Genomic DNA, 19,901 nt, shown 5'->3' with positions numbered 1-19,901 from the left:
GAAGATTTGTTGAAGCTATCACACAATTGCAGTTTTTAAAACATGGCGGTGGTCTGCAGTATTTAAGATTGAGATAATCAACAATATAACCTTTTAAATGTGAAATATAATTAGGCTATGACTGTTATACCGTTTTTCCCCATAAATAAGACCTAGCCAGACCGTCAGCTCTAATGCATCTTTTGGGAGAAAAAAATAATGTAAGACCTAGTCTTATTTTACTATAATATAAGACTGGGTCTTATATAATATGATAAATATAATATAACATAATATTATATGTTATAATATAATATCGGGTCTTATATTAATTTTTGCTCCAAAAGACGCATTAGAGCTGATGGTCCGGCTAGGTCTTATTTTCAGGAAAACAGGGTGTCTACATAAACTGTTAGTTTTGCCTTGTTCACAAACCATGCTCATTTTGGTATGTGCAAATATCGCCCAAAACAAGGAGGTACAGACACCACACATAAAAACCTAGAGATCATAGAAGCTGTTTTTTCCTAGAATTCATCTTAAACACTTATCATAATCTTTTAATAGTGGGTTAGATTGATAAAAATTAGGCACCAAAATAAAATCAGTCTGTCATGACTATCCTGACAAAAGAGTAATTTCCTTTAAATATAGAAAAAATGAATGTAGACAGGTAAATTCTAAACATGACTCTCTCTTTTTTTTGAAAGTAAAAATCATGTAGTGCCTATATTATAAATTTGACCACCTGTAAAGCCCTTAGAATCATAATCATGTCTACATTAGTACTTTGCAATTATCATATATATATATATATATATATATATATATATATATATATATATCACATGCTTTGAGGAAATTAAATGAAGGTAGAGCATTATTTAAAAATTTTGGTCAAATTAAACTGTAATTGTAGAATATTAATGTTGTTGAGTATGGAGTATTTCTATCTCACACAGAGCTGGCTTAGGTCTTATATCATGACTAACAGCATTGATTCCTCATTAACTTGCTCAATATTTCTCATGCCATTGATTTCTTAGTAACCCACATCGATCTATATAGGAACTGACCTTATCAAATCCAGTCATTTTATATTTGAGCTAAGACACAGCTCAAGTGCCTTGATTATTCCTGTATTATATAATAAAAGTATGTTTTTATCCTCCTCTAATTTATTGAGGCTCCATCAGGTCTACTAGTTTGGCTAGGCTTAGTGCAGACAAGACCTGTTATTGTCTTTGTTGGCACATTAAATGAACATTACTAAAACAATTATTTGGAGATCATTCAACTAATAATCTCTGTTATTTACCCTAGTGAACGTATTTCTCATCATTTGCTGGCCAGAGGCCCCATTGAAAAAGCTTAAAGTAAACTGATAAAATGTACACGCATTTATAATATGTTTATAGAATTTTGTTTAAAGTAAACTCCAAATCTTAATCCTAAAATGGATCTTTAATTTTGCACTGGTACTTCTTGCAGTTTGAACACACATATCACATGAGAATTGGGATTTTTGTTTAACTACTATTTCATAGTTAACTGAAAAATAATGTTACAAATCTCATGCATGTAATGAATAATAACTGAAAAAAATATTTGCAAATTCTATTTTAATACTTATCACCATCTCATCATACACCCTGACATATTTTCTCAGATAAACATATAGATATACAGATATAGATATAGATGAATTTAAATTCTGTATAAATTACTTCCTCCTAAAAAACAAAAAACAAAACAAAGCAAACAAACAAACAACAACAAAAAAAAACCACTGGCTGTGTTAGGCACAGTTTTTGTTAAAAATCTCTCTAACAAGCCATTAAAACAATGTTTTTTATGTTAAATTTACATATATACTGGGAATATTATCTGGTGTTTGTGTTCTCTGAATAGCCAGTCAGTATAGTGGCTAAACATATGTGCTCCATAGCTCGAGCCCTACACTATCATCATCCTCCAAACTCTAATAATTGTAGAACCTTTGGTTACTAAGTCTTTCCATAATTCACTTTTCATTTAAAATCCATTGGGTAACTTAATCTTTTCCATGTAAATTGGAAGCAGCAGCAAAAGAGGAGGAGGAAGTGTCATTGGGTTATTTTAAGATATAAATGAATTAAAACATATAAAATTCTTAGAATAATACTGATATAGAGAAATAAATCAGTCAATGTGAGTTATCATTTTTCATGTCGCAGTGGAAATTACAGTTATTATCAGGATTCAACAACAAAAAAGCATGTCTATTCCCAGATTACAGTGTCACGCTAGACTATTTTTGGTGTTTGTTATTACAGTCTATCCAAGACTCTGATTTTGTGTTTTTAATATAGGAGTTAAGAAAATGAGTTTTATCAAAGGTCTACCATTACAAAACAAAACTTGCCAGATATGTCCTGTGAGCATGACATTTTATAAGTAGAATGAAAAATCTATAGAAAAGATAAGTAATTTGCCTACCTTCTTTTAAAGCATTTACATTTTATTTTGCAACTCATTGGAGAAAAAAGTATGTCAACTGAATTCAATTCCATACTTCATCTCTAAGGAAAATCATGATTAGTGATTAATGCAATTTTTGCTCCTTAATTTCTACACTTTAGCAGTTTAAAATATATAGTTTCCATATATTGATACCAGTGATTTTTCAGTTTTTGAGCATTTTCAATATTCCTTAGCTAACATTTCAAATAGCTATCATCTAGCTATCTATCACTGCTCAATCTGAAAATTCATTTATAAAGGCATGAACATCTTAAAATCATATAAATTAATTTGTTCTTGAAATTAAAGTATCTAAGTTACTTCATACTGACCATAGAAATTGATCTGGGCCATTCCAGATTTCTAAAAAACCTCATCCCAGAAAGATACATTATTTATTTTTAGGAATTCCTAATCATTATACTTACAGCTACTTTGTTTAATATGACAATGTAAAATTATTTTAGTACATCATGTGCAGAGAGAGGATTGAGGTGGTAAAACCTCTCAATTCTCAGTACATTCAGCCTTTTAGCTCGTTCTTTCGAATTATGTGTGTGCACATGTGTATGTTCCTTTATATCCTCAGACACTATTTACATTCATTCTCTCCATAGGGTGCCACATTAATGTATTTAATATATAATTGACTTGAATGTGTTCTATATTTTCATATTTTAAGTCTAGGTAAATGCTATCTGTATTAATGTGGCATTACAGAAATCATGAGATGACAAGGTTTCAGAAAGGGGTGATTAGCCAACTGCAGTAAACTGTTCGGAAACGTGAAATAAACTGAAGACCCAAGTGTATTCCTCATGTTTAACAACATGTAAATGGCTTTTATGATTCTACACAAGTTGCAGTTGTAAAGCCATATTTTAGTCACAAGATTAATAATACAGAGGTGAAGAAGAGAAAGCAAGTGTAAACAACCACTTCTGGATAAACAAAAGACAAGACATTTTTGTAAAGCTTTGGTTGGTAGGTTGGTTGGTTGGTTGGTTGGTTGGTTGGTTGGTTGGTTGGTTGGCTGGCTGGCTGGCTGGTTGATTTCAAATGGAAAAAAAAAAATCACTGATATAAACATTTATAGCCAAGAAAAAAAAAAAGAAAAAAAAAACTCGGTTGGAATTGGGAAAATGAAAACAATGGATAATAAGATAATTCAAAGTATAGTGTTGCTGAGAAATCTGGTAGGAATGAGATTCAGAAAACAGGTGGAGGATTCAGCCTTCATAACTTAGTTGGAGATAGTGAGTCCAATTCAGGTAGTTTTAAGATGGTGAAAATTTGAGTGTTCTTATTATTTGATTAGACTTTATTTTCCAACTGACAGAGAAAGAGGCATGCATGGGGCAGAGATAAAGGTAGGAAAAGGTTTGAATGACTGATCAGATTCATTAAATAAGGTATATTTCCTGTGAGTTTTCAGAGCTCTCTTGCAGATAATAAATTTATTATTGTTATAACTCTTACATCTTATGTCATTTTTACTAATAATAATGACATATTTGTGCATACATATATGTATGACAATATTTGCATCCACAAGTGATAGCATTTTGCCAATTTGGTGTAACTTAAAAGACTAATATTGCAGAATCTTGGCATAGAGCAGTGATAGCTATATTATATTAGGTTAGTTCCAAAAGCAAAGATTGTTTAAAAGGTTTAAAAATAGTTGCAAAACTGCAACTACTTTTACACCAACCTAATAACTAATTGAAATATTTTAATTAAGAATAAATGATAGTATGTCATGAAATCTAAAGAATTCATAAAGCAAAAGGAAGAAATAAGAGGACAGATGAATAGGTAGACATATTTAAAAATATATGATTGAAGTATTGAATAGCATGTTGGAATGAATGCTTGAAAAAAAAGTAATTTAGAAGGGAGAATTATTTCTTGTGATAATAAGTTAAAATAAGTGATGGCAGAAGCTGTTGGTGAGATACAGTAAAGAATGGAATTTATGAGGAAGTAAGGAACTGAGTAGGGGATTGGGTGTGCTTCCCCTAAGAATAGTGAAATCATTCAGAATCTTGCAGCATTTGAATTGGGAAAAAAAGTTATATGCAAGAGAGAAAATTTTTAGTGAATAAGAGGGGATTTCTTACAGGGCGATGGGTTATACACTCATAAGAAGTACATGGAGGAGATGGAATAAGGCTTCAGGAAGCAAATAACAAGACTGTATAATATAATAAAGATGGCATCAGAGATCATGTGAGATACATAACCCCTTTCCCGGACAGTAGAGACCATGAAATGATTGATAGATAGATAGATAGATAGATAGATAGATAGATAGATAGATAGATAGATAGATATCATATAATAAAATAAAATGGCTGCAATGAAAGCAACATTCATAGTTGATACACAGCTTTTCACTAAAGAGATAATGTATAAGAAATATTCCAAGAAGTATTTTGGGCTAGTAGATATGGGGAGACGGAATATATGTTAAAGAGAATGTTCGTGAAGTCCCAGATCTTAGTCAAAAAGTCTGTGATGTGGGAAAGGAGTGATATTTTTGGATCAGGGGATAGAAAACAGAAAGCAGTCTGGGAGGAGCTGAGATCATTACAGCGGTTTATATTTTGTTGGTTGTCAAGAAAAGAATGAATGTAAGAGAAAGCAGACTTAGATTTGAAGGGGAGTTGAATAAACCTGGCCAAACATGATAACAGATGACAAATAGACTCAGACAATTTGTTTAATTTATTTTTAGGTAGAAATTTTACACAATTTGAACAGACACAATTCTTAATGATTATAGAATGGGGAAAAGATGAGAATTGAGAGAATTTATCTTTTAAAGTTTAACTAAACTTGTTAATAGAAACTGACAAATATGTTTAAAACCATAGAACAATTTCAGTCATAAATGCATTAGATGCTCAAATCCAAAATAAAATAACAAATAGAATTTAAAAGTGTATTAAAAATAAATGTATTTTATCGTGAAACAGGTATTTCCCAGAACTCTGAGGATTGATTAATATTAAGAAATGTATTTATATAGTACACCCTATCAGCAGTTAAATAAGAAAAAACATCTTGATAGTCCCAGGAGATATTAAAAAGGTCTTTGATTATATTCACCATGCATTAATCATAAACTCTGAGTAGACTAAAGATAGAATAATATTCCTCAGAATAATGAAGAATATTAGTCATGAAATATGTCAACATAACATAGTGAAGTATTGTTTCATGTAATCAGTTTACACATTTCAATTGCTTTTTATTGTACCAAAATATAAATTTTAAATCCACAATGCAGCCTTCAAGTTCTTTTCATTTGTTTTTTAACTACCTCCACCTTGTTATCCCAGACACTCTTTTAATTTCATTCTTTGCTCTGCTGTAGGACCGCTACTTGTGTTAATCTCTCTTCCCATAATATGCAGGGATTTCTTATTAATAAAATCTAACACATTCAGTTTCCAGAAAAAATGGGTTCTGGCCACCCAGATTAGTGATATCTAATAATTTGCTAGTTTTTCAATGAATTCAACTTTTAACACTTTGCACTTCTATTCACAATTTCTATAAGGAAACTAATAAGTCTATAAGGAGATAGAAGTAGTTAGGTCTATTCCATGATGTGAATAATATTTACACCAACTATTATAAGGGGGATTCTCCACAGTATAATTATTCAAGGGGACTGAACCTGCCTTCCACCTCAGAAGATCTGATGAGATACTTCTTTGTCCTCTCCACCTAGGAACTGTATAGTAGACATGTGATTTAGGCTTGACCACTCAGGCATTGGCACCAACATTCTGAATCTAGAGAGAGTGGCAAAAAAAGGACAGTGGCTGCAAGGCAAACCATGGATTCCTGTGTCCTGAAGTCAAAGTGACAATGCTGTGAAAGTGACAATGACAATGGAAGTTAGTGGCAGCAGAGTCCTTGGTCAACTATGCCTGTAATGTGATATTGGCTGAGGTCTTAGCTACCCTAATCTTAATGTTGTATCTCATTTTTAAGGCTAGATCATCAGCTTTACTATAGATTAGGTGAATTATATAGTTTATTTTCTTGAATGCTGTTGATGAAAGTATTTTTATTATTAAATGTAACGCAAACATGGTTAGTTTAGTCGATATTTACATGTTGAACAAGTAACCACACTTTTATCAATAGACTTCCCAACCATTAGTGAAGCCTTCCAGCTGCTTTTTCTCAATAGAAACCCCACAACCTTGATGTGACCACTATCTACATTTAATTGTAATCATGTTCTTGCTTCACTTTATAGTTTATAACTTAAGTGGCCATTCTTAAATACTATATTTTACTTTTAGGGGAGTAGTTATGTCTCATGTCTTTATTATAAGTCTCCTTCTATGATTCTTTTTCTTTTTCTGCCATTTCATTTTGTAAGTAAATAACTGGGTCATTTGTCTCTTTTTTCATTTGACCAGTGAAAATGTAAATAAACATACCCAAACTTGTGAGATGCAGCAAAAGCAATTCCAAGAGGAAGTTTATAGTGACAAATGCCTACATTAAGAAAAATGAAATCTCAAATAAACAACCTAACTTTACATGTCAAAGAACTGGAATAAATAGCAAATAAGCCCTAAGTTAGTAGATGAAAGGAAATAAAAATGAGAATGGAAATAAATAAAATATAAACTAAACAGTCAGTAGAAAAAAATCAGTGAAGCTAAGCGCTGTTTCTTGAAAAGATGAACCAAATAGACAAACCTTTAGCTAATCTTACCAGGAAAAAGAGAGAGCTCAATTAAAATCATAAATGAAAGAGGAGACATTAAAACTTATACCATGCAAATACAAACATCATAAGAGACTACTATGAGCAATTATATAGTAACATATTGAACAACCTAGAAGAAACGGATAAATTTCTAGAAACAAATCTTCCAGGACTGAAACATAAAGAAATAGAAAATCGAAACAGATCGGTTACTAGTAAGGAGACTGAATCAGTAATCAAAAGCCTTCCAACAAGAAAAGTCCAGATCCAGCTGCCTTCAATGATGAATTTTACTAATTATCTAAAGAACAATACAAACCCTTCTCAAACTCTTCTGAAAAACAAGAGAATGGAATACTTCCACCTCATTTTGGTCACAGCGATAGGTCCTAGGCAAATGGAAATAATTAAGGCAACTTATTTTCAAGATCACAGTCTATTCAAAATATAAATCAATAGTTCAATAAGGAAATGCTATTCCAATTTAGTACTACTGAAGATATTTTTAATCAAAAATGTATTTATCATTAAACAAGGAAAAATTAAGACCAAATTAAGTATATTTAAGACGACACTTCTACTTGAAAAATGTAAATTTCAGCTTTTCCTGAGAATTTATTTTTGTATGAATCCATCTGCTTTCCTTTTCATTTCTAAAGCAACAGGAGGCCATTACAATGTGGCAAATAATTTTTTCAGTCATATATCTTAATAACCAGATGACATTTTAATGATGATTCCAAAGGTATTGTTTTTTTTTCTATTTGAATTTAATATTGATTAGTTTTTTAATCTGAAAAAACTTATTTTTATAAGTAATTTCTTAATAATTTATTTTAGATAAAGGGATACATGCAGAGATTAAATTGTATATACATAAGAACATTTCTACACATATTTCAAAGAACCAAAATAAATTTTTTATGTCAGGGATAACATTTTAAGATTCAATTTCTGTTGTAATTACAATAGAGCAAAGTTGTTTTTTTGTTTTCCAGTTTATCGCTTAAAAATTTAAGAATATTTGCCGACGTCGGTAACATTTATTCCCTTATATTTGTATTTGACCAGCTTTCGGTAACATTTATTCCCTTATATTTGTATTTGACCAGCTTACTTTTGTGCAATATTTACCAAATGTTATAATGTAATTCAGCTTTTACTCACTGTTTGAAAAATCCCATAAGTCGTTAAAGAAAATTTTTTTTATCAATTGAAACAGTACTTTTTTTTTTTTTTTCAAAAAGAAATGTTCTGTGACTGGGATATAAAGCTATTTTCTGCTACTATTTGCATTTATTTGGATAATGGGGAATAATGGGGAAAAGTCAATTCTCAGATGATAGAGGGCAAGATTGGGTCAGTGGAATGCACTTGTGGGACGTTTCTCAGCTTTCTCTTCCATGTTTCACATCCATCCTTCCCTTCCTGCTAACACGTTCTCTTTCCATTGGAATTTCCTAGAAGAGGATGAAGAATTGTGATTCTCAAGGCACCAATTAGTAACATCAAGCACTCTTCAGTAAAGTGAGGTAGGGAGGCTTTTATGTTTTCAAGCTTGTTTTGGGTTTATGTTACATTCTTTAGTACAAACTAAGACTTCTCTCATTTGACAAATAGGATAATGAAAAAAGTATCAGTTTATATAATCCCTTAAGCCTTTGCAATTTTATTAAAACTACAGAGAAAAGCATGCAAACTCTAGATCTTCCTCAACCTAGGGTATAGAGAATACCTGTAGTTAGTAATAAGCCAAATTTTGGATGACAATCACTAATTAATTCAACCAATTTCAACACCTCAATAATATGGTTGACAGATGTACAGAATAGATCACTGAGACAAAATGCCCATTGAAAATGTAAATGCAACTGTAAAAATTGTGTTAGATCGCATAAGCACATAAGCAAAATTCCCAGTATTCCATCCTCAGACATTAGCTTACTGTAATATAAACTTCTGTTGTGAATGAAATCTAGTTTCTGTTTATTTTTCTAATTATATTATGTTGTTTTAAAAAAATATATTTGATGAAGTTTAGATGTGCAGAACTAAGATTGAGAAAATAGTGGTTTAAAAAAATGGTCATGTTTTAAGCATAAAAGAATTACAAAGGTAAGAAGTTCATGCCTAATATTTCCAAGAATAGAAACCTTTTCTGGACTGTTTTGGATTGTTTTTCTACCAGCTGTAGCTTTGATTGTCAAGGTTATTTCAAAGAAAATTATGGTCTTGCAGTTCCAGCAATTGTATTTGCATTCCAGGCAGTAAGCATGAAAGAAAGCAGAAAAAAACATGCGTCCTCTATTTAAAGGGTTTTCCTGAAATTACCCTCTAAACTTCTGTTCATAGTTCATTAGTTAGAAATTTGTCACATGGTTAACATTAGCTACAAATAGGAATTTAAAGGTTTTTAAACTACAGTAGCAAGTTGCTGTAATAAGATTAAGGTTTATGTGCCTAAAGATAAAGAGAATAAAAGACAATTAGAGGAAACTAGAAGTTTCTGGAAGTTGATATTTAGAACATTTTTAATTTTTAACATTGATCTTGTACTTTACCACCTTTCACAAAACATCGATTAATTTAAGGGGCTTGTCAATTTATTATTTGAGATTACCAGGTATATGATATCATATGTCTACAAATAATAAATGTTTTATTCCTCCTTTGTGTGTGTGTTTTTGTTTTTTTACATTTATAGTTTTTCCTTAATGAATTGGCTACCACTGCCAATAAATATTAAACAGTAACTCTAGATAATTATTTGATTATGGGTTTTAACGATAATGCTTTGAATAGTTTAGTATTTAGCATATGACTTAAAGATAAAAAAAAAGAATTTAGCTTTGTTAATCATTTTAAGATCTACATATTTTTCCTTATTTACTATATACAGTTACATGAATATAGTTCTAATGTAAAGCTAGTCTTATATTGTTGATCCAAAATCTATTTAGTAATGATGCGTCATACTTATATTTCCAAACTTAATTTACTAATGTTTGAATGTATTTTTTAATACATTTTCACGTGGTGTTTATGTTTAATGTTTATATATAATGATATAAATACACAATTTTTGTTTTCTTTGTATGTTAGTTTAAGACATCAAATTGGGTAGATTCATTCAACTATTTTTCCTGTTGTCTCAAACACTGTATATAAAATGGAAATACTTTTTTCTTTGAAGGTTTGCTAAAACTCACCAATGTTTAAGTTATATGAGATTTTAGAAAGAACTCTTCCATGGTAGAATGTTTGTGAAACTCTATGTTAATGATATTGATAGAGAATAGAAGGAAAGGAATTGGAGATAAGTTTAAACAACATTTTTGAGAATATGTCACTGTAAAAGCTATCAGAGAAATGGTGCAGTAATTGGAGGTGGTGGGGTGTGGTTAACATCTAAAAACCTCCTAGGATAATACTACCCTAGACAGATTATCTGAGGATTTATCTCTGAGGGAACCTACTGGTCCAAGATCAAGTTCCTGTAAATACTAACTTTTAAATTGTTCTCCTTGTTAAATATGAGAGTCAAAGCTTACCAGGTATTTGGGTATAGTCTATAATATAACAGAGAAACTAAAATAAATTAATGGATAACAAGGTCTTATCATAAATTTTATAGTATATAAAGAAAAAAGTTTTAAAGACTACACTATTTTATATGTGATATATTTATTAAATAAGTATATTATGATATTTCAGAGTTCCTTTGTATTAAACATGTAGTGGAGTGGTGGTTGGTGGAGAAGTCAATGTCAGGGCTTAAGGCTAAAAAAACAAACCTCAAAGGGAAAAAGTAGTTGGGAAATCGAAGAAACATCATCCTCTTACAGGATCAGTTCAGTCTAGAACATTCAACATCATAAAAAAAAAAAAAAATAGTATACCCGGAATGATAAAAATAACAAATTGAGTTGAGTAAACTAAAAGGACATAATGCAAATGTATTTCATGTTAGTGAAAAAACATGAGTTTGCTTGTTAAAAGAGCCCTTTGAGTGATAAATGCAATGACTAAAGCAAGAACCAATGAAAGGCATGTCATTTTATAGTTAAAGAACATTAAGGATAAAGGTTGCTTGTTCAATGATGACATTCAAAGATGCAAACAGAGGGGAAAAATATGTTAAAGATGAAATTTAAAATTTTAGATTAGGAAAGTCATCAGATTTTTTAAGAACAAGAGTGATACTCAAAAGCAAGTAGAATGACACCTTTATATTTTTGGTAGTATTAGATTCTCAACCTGGAATTCTAAATGAAGCTAAATATCAATAAAGTTCAATTGATTAAAGATGATTTAGGCATCTAAAATCTCAAAAAATGTTTATAGCAGTATCTACAGGATGCTGTTGAAATACATGACAATTTTAAAGGAGGGAAGTACAACCATTAAGGAAGACATATAACCAGGAAAAAATGAGATTCAACACAAGGCAAAGACAAAATAAACCATCAGCATGATCCAGCAGCATTAAAGAGCACACCTGCAGAGATGCCTCCAAGGGAGGAAATACTGTCCAAACGGTAATAGAACTGAGACAAAAAGAAAAAATCTAAATTTATAGGAGAAAGAATTACCAAAAAGGGAACACTCATGTGTAATCACCACTCTGGTTAAGAAATAAGATATTACCAAGAACCCAAATTTGCCCCATTGCACACCACTCCAATCAATATCACACCCATCCTATTCTATCACGTATTCTCTTTGTTCCTCTAAAGGACTAATTGCAAATGACTTGTCTTCCAGATTTATGATTCTTTCACCTGTATCATTGAGTCTGCCGTTGAATGTCTCTACTGAATTGTTTACTTCTGTCATAGTCTTCAGCTCCAGGATTGCTGTTTGGGTCTTTCATATATGTATGGTTTATATTTCTTTATTTAACTTCTCATTTTGCCCAGGTATTTTTTTCTTGATTTTGTTGATTTTTTCTTGATTTTGTTGTCTGTGTTCTTTTGCATTTCATCGAGGTGCTTTAAGATGATTATTTTGAATTCTATGTCAGGCAATTCATAAATCTCCATTTCTTTGGAATCACTTACTGGGATTTTGTAAGGTTCCTTTGGTGGTATCATATTTGCCTGATTCTTCTTGATCTGTGTAGGCTTACAATGGTCTGTTCATTTGAAGGAGAAAATACCATTTCCAGTCTTTACAGATTGGTTTCAGCAGATAAAGACCTTCTCCTGTCAGTTCTCTGGGTTGATGAGATTACTTCCAGAATCACAGTTATGGTGAATTGGAGCTGGGTCACTGGAGTTAGGTCACAAAAATACTGGAGGCCATTGCTGAGTCTACAATGGTCTCCGTGGTTGGTTGGCCTGTTACAAGGGACTTGGTTTGGTGGGGGAGAAGGGAGATCCTCTCTGGTCCCTGGGTGTCTGTTACTGTCTCTGGGATCTTGTTTACTAGAGTGGTGCAGGGACAACTGTCTGCTTCAGGCTCCACAGTCGGGCCTACATATAATGGCCTGTTACCAGCTGTGCAGATGTGTCTGGCTTCTGAGTGGGTCCCTGGGAGGGCAGGACTGGCTCCAGACCATAGCTGAGAGGAGCTAGAACTGGGTTCCAGGGCTGGGGTGTGCAGCACAGACTGAGGTGTGCAGATCTAGTTCTGGAGGAACCAATAGGCATGTCTCCTGCCAGGTTCCTGGTCAGGCAGGAAGGCTCCCTAACCTTGGCTGGGATGGCCACAGGATTATTTGAGACAAAGGTTGGGTGGTCTGTCCATGGGCCACACTAGTAACTGGTCTCCTTCTGGGACCCTAGGCTGGCAGGACTGCTCATGGTCTATGGTTTAGAGTGGCTGAAGCCAAGTCTGGGGCCATTTCAGGATTTCTGGAGGTATAGATGGAAATGCATCCCACCAGTTCTTGGGCCAGCAGAACTGCTAACATACTGTGGCTTGAGGGAGCTGGACCTAAGTTCCACGGTCATTTTTGAATCTATACTTAGACCAAGTCCTGCAGGCTTCCCTCCAGGGATTCCTGGACTGTGACTGAGATGGATTGGAGCAGGGAGGGACCAAGATATCTGGGCCTATTACCTGAACTATGCACCAGGTGTGTGTATGTGTGTATTCTCAAGAGGTTTTACTTTTCTTCTAAAAATCAATTTATGATAATGCAATTAGGGGTTAATCATCCTAAACTGTGCTTCAGTCTTTATATTGGTTGATCTATTTTAATATACTTCACTTCTAGGGTAGAGAGCCCTTTGAGTATCTCTCCAAGAGCTGTAGATATTTAATGGATCCCTCCTCCTTCATAGGTCTGAAGGTCTCAACTTGAATATGTATCCAAAGTTGTAGTTGAGGAAATCTCTGTTCAGCCTTTATCTTCTTTCTTGCCCTCTCCCCTCCTGCTTCTTTGTAATCACCAAATTTATAAATAAGGAAAGAGATCTTATATATTACACTATATTCCCCAGCTCCTGAGTTGTTTAGACTCACAGACAATATCAGTTGTCGTAATTTTGTGATGTCTTCAAATGTATTTTTTTTTCTCATTGTTCTCTGCTGAGTGTTCATCTTAAAGAAGTTCTTTCAGCATTGTTGGGAGCAGAATATATTACAACAATGTTATGTGTCCTTTAAAAATAACCTTATCTTTATATTTTATTTCAGTCCTCTAAAATGCGCACCTTTAATTTTATATTTTAATGGGTATACATATCTAAACATTAAATGGGACTCAATTGTTCAACATAAATTCAACACATGTTCAGGTTTCTTAACACGTTAGATAATTTGTACTGTAAAGTTCTTTTAAAGCAATGCCAATCTACATCTATAATATAAATTTATATGTTATATAATTATTTTACATTGTGACTTCCAACGGTTAATTTAAAATTTGAAATACAATTGTTATATATAAGATAGAAATACCTAGCTAGTTTTATATTTCATTTCATCACTATGGATCCTTTCTCTTCTGCTTAAGAAAAGCTAAAGGGATGTAATTAAAGTAATTTGAGGTGTTGTAAGATTATTATTTTCACAAAGTTATCACTGAACTACCATGAAAGAAATATTTGTGAGTCTAAATTACTTAAGCTAAATTACTGACTTATATATATGGAGGGAGCCTAGTGAATTATGTATGATACATAACATCTCTCCTCCCGTTAAAAATTTTGGTGATTACAAAGAAATCAGAGAGACAGAAGCCAGGAAGTGTGGAGTTTGCCTTTTGCCAGGGAACTAGAAAATTTCAGAGAGAGAAAATGCAATTTTGTTTTCACTTTCTTTGATTTCTTCATTTTCAAGCAACTTTATCAGTAAAAGGGTATAGGAAATAAAGTTGAATGATATAATATTAACAATAATAAATGAAAGCATGACGCATAGGAAAGACACTCAGCACCAAAATGCTGAAGGCTACTTTCAGCAACTCTTAAGAGCTGTTGTGAGATGGTGACGCGAATGTTAGTTATGCAGCTAAAAAAAAATCACCAAAATCTAAACAAGTAGTCAGTAAATTGTATCTGCTTGTGCAAATGTATCCATTAAGAAAATAAATGTTGATATAAAATATCATTATATAGCACAGCAAACTATAATAAAATTCCATCAATTAGTATAAATGTGATATAGGTAACATTGGTCAAAATTATTATTAATTATTTTAACCAACTTTTGTTGAAGTGTTTATACTAAATTTATAGATATATTTTCACTTGTCAAATTGTGATAAATGTGCACATAGAACTTTAAACCTGAAGGTGACCTTTTAATCACACTGACTTGTGCTTATTCAGTAAAAGTCCCTCTAAAGAGGTAGTGCCAGAAATTCAATGTATATTGTACACTAATTTATGTATTTGTTTATTTTCCACCTCTCCACTTCTATTGTAAGCAACATGCAGAAAGGGATTTTGTGTTGCTCTGCTATGTCCTTACTGTATCAGGCATCCTATGTACCCTCTATAAATGTGTATTCACTGTATTAAAGAATGGCATTTTGTGAAGTCAGTCATTGAAATTTTATTTCTATTGGAATTACTATGAACAAGTATAATTTACGCAGCTCAACATTGTGGGGTTTCATGGGGTGTGTTTGTGGCCTTATGTAAGACGCATGTGGTTAAATATATACACTGTGATCTATTAATAAATGTTAGATACCTAGCACTGCAACTAAGATAAACTAATGGCAGAACAATTTACAGTCAATATTTGCTCCTTCAATAAAACTTTTTTCTCTTTTCTTTTTTTTAATTTTCAAACTAATTGCTACAATCTGTCTTCGTCCCTAAGTTTGTCCTCTTATGATTCTCTTGCAGTAGTCTTTAGTTGTTTTGGCAGAATACATAATTCCTAAATGTTAATTTTTCAATATACAAAGGTTGCCAATTGGGAATATTTTAAACAGAGTACACCACTAAGTATGGAATAAAGAATTAAATTTTAAATTTTAAAAAAAAATTACTAGCGGTGCTATTTTTCTTTGAAATAATGGGCCAAAAAAATATTTCCCAATTGATTGTCTGGCTGTGCGCGCACACATTTGTGTCTATATTCACTTTGGAAAATGTAAGTCAATGGGAGGTCAGAGAATTTGGAACACAGAAAAGACCAAAATAAATCTTTCAGTGTTAGTATTCTAAGGCCATTGTGGAAGTGTTCTTATTTAGATACATATCCCATGTTTCTATGGAGTGTACTGGCCTGAAAGGTTTAATGAGATCATTAAACTTCATTACTTCTTGCTTTTTCTCACTTACTTTTGAATTCTGAGAGACTACAGTTCCTGCAAGAAACAATTTGCTACTGGTCAAAATGAAACGTGTGTGTATGTGTGTGTGTGTGGGTGTGTCATATATAAACATATCATATGTAACTGTGTAATATTTTCATATATATTTAAATAGATATATATGCATAAGTATATATATACATACTATATGTATTTATATGTATATTTAAATGATACACATTTGCATTAAATATATATTTGAATATGTACCAATATTTATACAGAATCATAGTAAATATGTATACATATTTTACATTTATGCATATTTTATATATGCATACATTCATAACATATATATTTATTTAAATGTATATGTGTATATATATTAATGTGTGTATTTATGTATGTGTGAATATATATGCATGTATATATATGTGCATACATGTGTATACACACACACACACTCACATATACCATATTCTCCATTCACAGGTATTTCAAGTTCATTGTTTGCTCACCTACTTTTTTTCTATCCACTTAATCTCCATCTTCTGATACATCAACAGCAGGGAACTTTCGTTTGTTAATGGTGAAATCTAAAATCTTCTGCAGCATCATGTTTAATGGCATTAATTTCAGCTTCAGTTGGCAAGTTTCCTTTCATGATGGCTTGTCTTCAGCCTGTTATATTTTGTTCATTTATTTAATCTAGTTGTCAGCTCAGGATATTTGTTGATAAATTGCTAGAATATTTTCTGTCCGTATACGATTGTACTATTTTCTGATTAAACACCTCCTGTGAAACAGCACTGACTTTCATCTTATTCTTAACATTTCCAACTACTAGGATTTTTTAGTTATAAAATCATTATTCGCTTCCTTGTATCTGCCAAAATAATTTAACCACTTAAGTTATAAAATGTCCCCAGTCTTAAGTTTTTGCAATATATTTGTGAAACTTCTAGTAATTCGGTAACTGAAATTGACTGCTATCCTTATATTTAACTGACTCTTCTGAGAGCTACCTTTACCTGGCCCCTGGCTATATTTATTATTGTGTTATTTGAGTTATTGTTCTACAAAATTCTCTGACCACTTGCCTTCATATGCATGGGAAAAACTATATGGCCAAGATATGATGCAATGTATAGTTTTGGAAGTTTATTAACATGTAGTTCATGAATATATGTAGTACTCTAAATGTGGTAATCAATTTCATTTAGTCATAGACTTATGAGAAATTATGATACATATATGTCACCTTTAAAAGAAATGCATACTATTGAATATTCAATTCATACTCCTATATTTTTTCATAAGGCATATATACGTGTGTGTATATGTATGTATTTGTGTGTGTGGGTGTGTGTGTGTTTATATATATCTATCCAACAAACTATTGACCCATGCAACAAAGTGGATGAGTCTCAAAAGCTTTATGCTAAATGAAACATGACAGACACAAAATAGTACCTTCTGTGTGATTCTATTTCTGTAAACTAAAAACTCTGCTGAGAAAAGTAGAGTAATCTTTGCCCGAGATCAAAAATGGTAGGAGAAGGAACGGATTGCTGATGGGCACCAACACTGTTTAGAAGGAATGAAAATAATCTTTAACTTGATTATGGCAGTAATTCCATGAATATGTATAACTCTTAACTCTCACCATGTTGTATATTTTAAATTATTGCTCTTTATGTTCATTATAGATAAGTTATTCCTCAATATATTTCATAAGATAAATATCTCATGGTACACATTGAATCAACTTGATGGGTTTTATGAAGAAATGTACATCCTAAGTAAACTTTAAACCTCCATTTCACTAAGTTTGCTAACTTACGCTAGTACGGGAGACATTGATGTCTTCATTGAATAACAGTCTGTTGACTGTTCTTATTACATCCGCTTCTACTCAATATCAAATATTAGTATTTCAGACAGAGGCAAGATAATATTCCAAATTGACAATGCCTATCATATATATATACACATGTATACACACACACGCACACACATATATATATATACACATGTATATATATACACATACACACACACACATATGTATATATATATACACACACAAATATATATATTAATATGGAATGTCTTTTCTGTGCACCCAGGGTAAAGTCCAAAATTCTACTTTGGCCTGAAAGAACTTAATCTTCTGGCAAGTGCAGACCTTCCCAAATTCAGCCGTGTCCCTCTTTCCTTGCCTAATACACTCCAAGCCACATAGTCAAATAATGATATTCAAATGTACCAAGCTCCTCTCTGCTTAGAAACGATGTCTATATGCTTTGAACTGTGATTCCTCCAGTCTTCTCAGAAATGAGATTAATGACTCACTGGATATCACCCTGGATTGGTTTGAACCACATTTTCCACTTAGACACTCTCATACCTCTGGGCCCTATTCTGCTATGGTAGTTACCATACCAGATGCTAATGAAGCCTCTGTGGTGTCATTGTTTTTATTAAAGCTTTGTTCAGCTTTACTGAGATATAACTGTCGTATAACACAGTGTAAATTTAGGATGTACAACATGACGATCGGTTAAATTAATTTATTTGGAAATTATTACTACAGTGTGAGCTAATACCTCCATCACTTTACGTAATTACCATTTTTTGTATGGTAATTATGTAAAGTGTGAGAATATTGACAGTCTACTCTCTTAGCAAATTTCAAGGGTATTTTTGTTAGCTGGAGCCACCATACACTACATTAGATCCTCAGAACATCTTATAACTGGAAGTGTCTACCCTTTATCAACATCTCCACATTTCCTCCACTCCCTTGCCTCTGGCAATCACCATTCTACTCTTTGTTTCTACGAGTTATACTTTTCTAGATTCCACATCTATTCGAGTTCATACAGGATTTATCTCTCTGATTTATTTCATATGGCATAATGCCCCCATGAACCATCCATGCACGATCCACCACAGGCAGGATTTTATTTTTATGGCTGAATAGTATTCCATTGTGTGTGTGTGTGTGTGTGTGTGTGTGTGTGTGTGTGTGTATCACATTTTTTATCAATTTATTCATCGTGGGACACTGAGGTTATTTCCCTATATGGGCTGTTGTGAATAACGTTGCAGTGAACATGGGAGTGTAAACATCTCTTCAAGACAGTGATTTCCTTCAGTTATATACTCAGAAATGGGATTGCTGGATCATGTGGTAGTTCTATTTTTAATATTTGAAGGAACTTTTATGCTGGTATCCATAGTGGTTGTACCAATTTACACTCCCACCAAAAATTTATGAGGGTTCCTTTTTCTCCACTTCCTAGTAAATATTTTTTACCTCCTTTCTTTTTAGTACTAGACATTCTAACAGGTATGAGGTGATATCTCATTGGAATCTTGATTAACATTTAGCTGAAGATTAGTAATGTTGAGCAAGTTTTCATGAACCTATTGGCAATTTGTATGTCTTCTTTGGAAACATTTCTGTTTAGGTCCTCTGCCAATTCTGTAATCACATTATTATTATTGTTATTATTACTAGTATTACCATTATTTTTAGTGTACATGAGTTCATTACATATTTTGGATATTAACCCCTTATTTGATAAAGTGTTTGCAAATATTTTCTCCCATTCTGTCAGTTGTTTTATCATCTCGTTGTTTGCATTTTATTTACTGTGCAGAAGCTTTTGAGATTGATCTACTACCACTTGTTTATTTTTGATATTGTTGCTTGTGCATTCAATGTGTCTAAAAAATTGTTGTGAAGACATAGTAAAATATGCTTTTCACTATTTTATTTTTTTTATATGAGCTCTGTGGTTTAGGTCTCACATTTAAGTCTTTCATTTATTTAAAGTTAATTTTTGTGAGTGGTGTAAAAAAAGGTACCAGTTTCATCCTTTTGCAGGTGAATAACCAGTTTTTCCACCACCATTTATTGACATGACTATCTTTTCTCCGTTGAGTATTCTTGGC

The sequence above is a fragment of the Rhinolophus sinicus genome, chromosome 16 (genome assembly GCF_057876585.1).
Source record: "Rhinolophus sinicus isolate RSI-liver-muscle chromosome 16, RSI-T2T, whole genome shotgun sequence".
NCBI classification, from domain to species: Eukaryota; Metazoa; Chordata; class Mammalia; order Chiroptera; family Rhinolophidae; genus Rhinolophus; species Rhinolophus sinicus.
Note: the sequence above shows the minus strand (reverse complement) of the source record.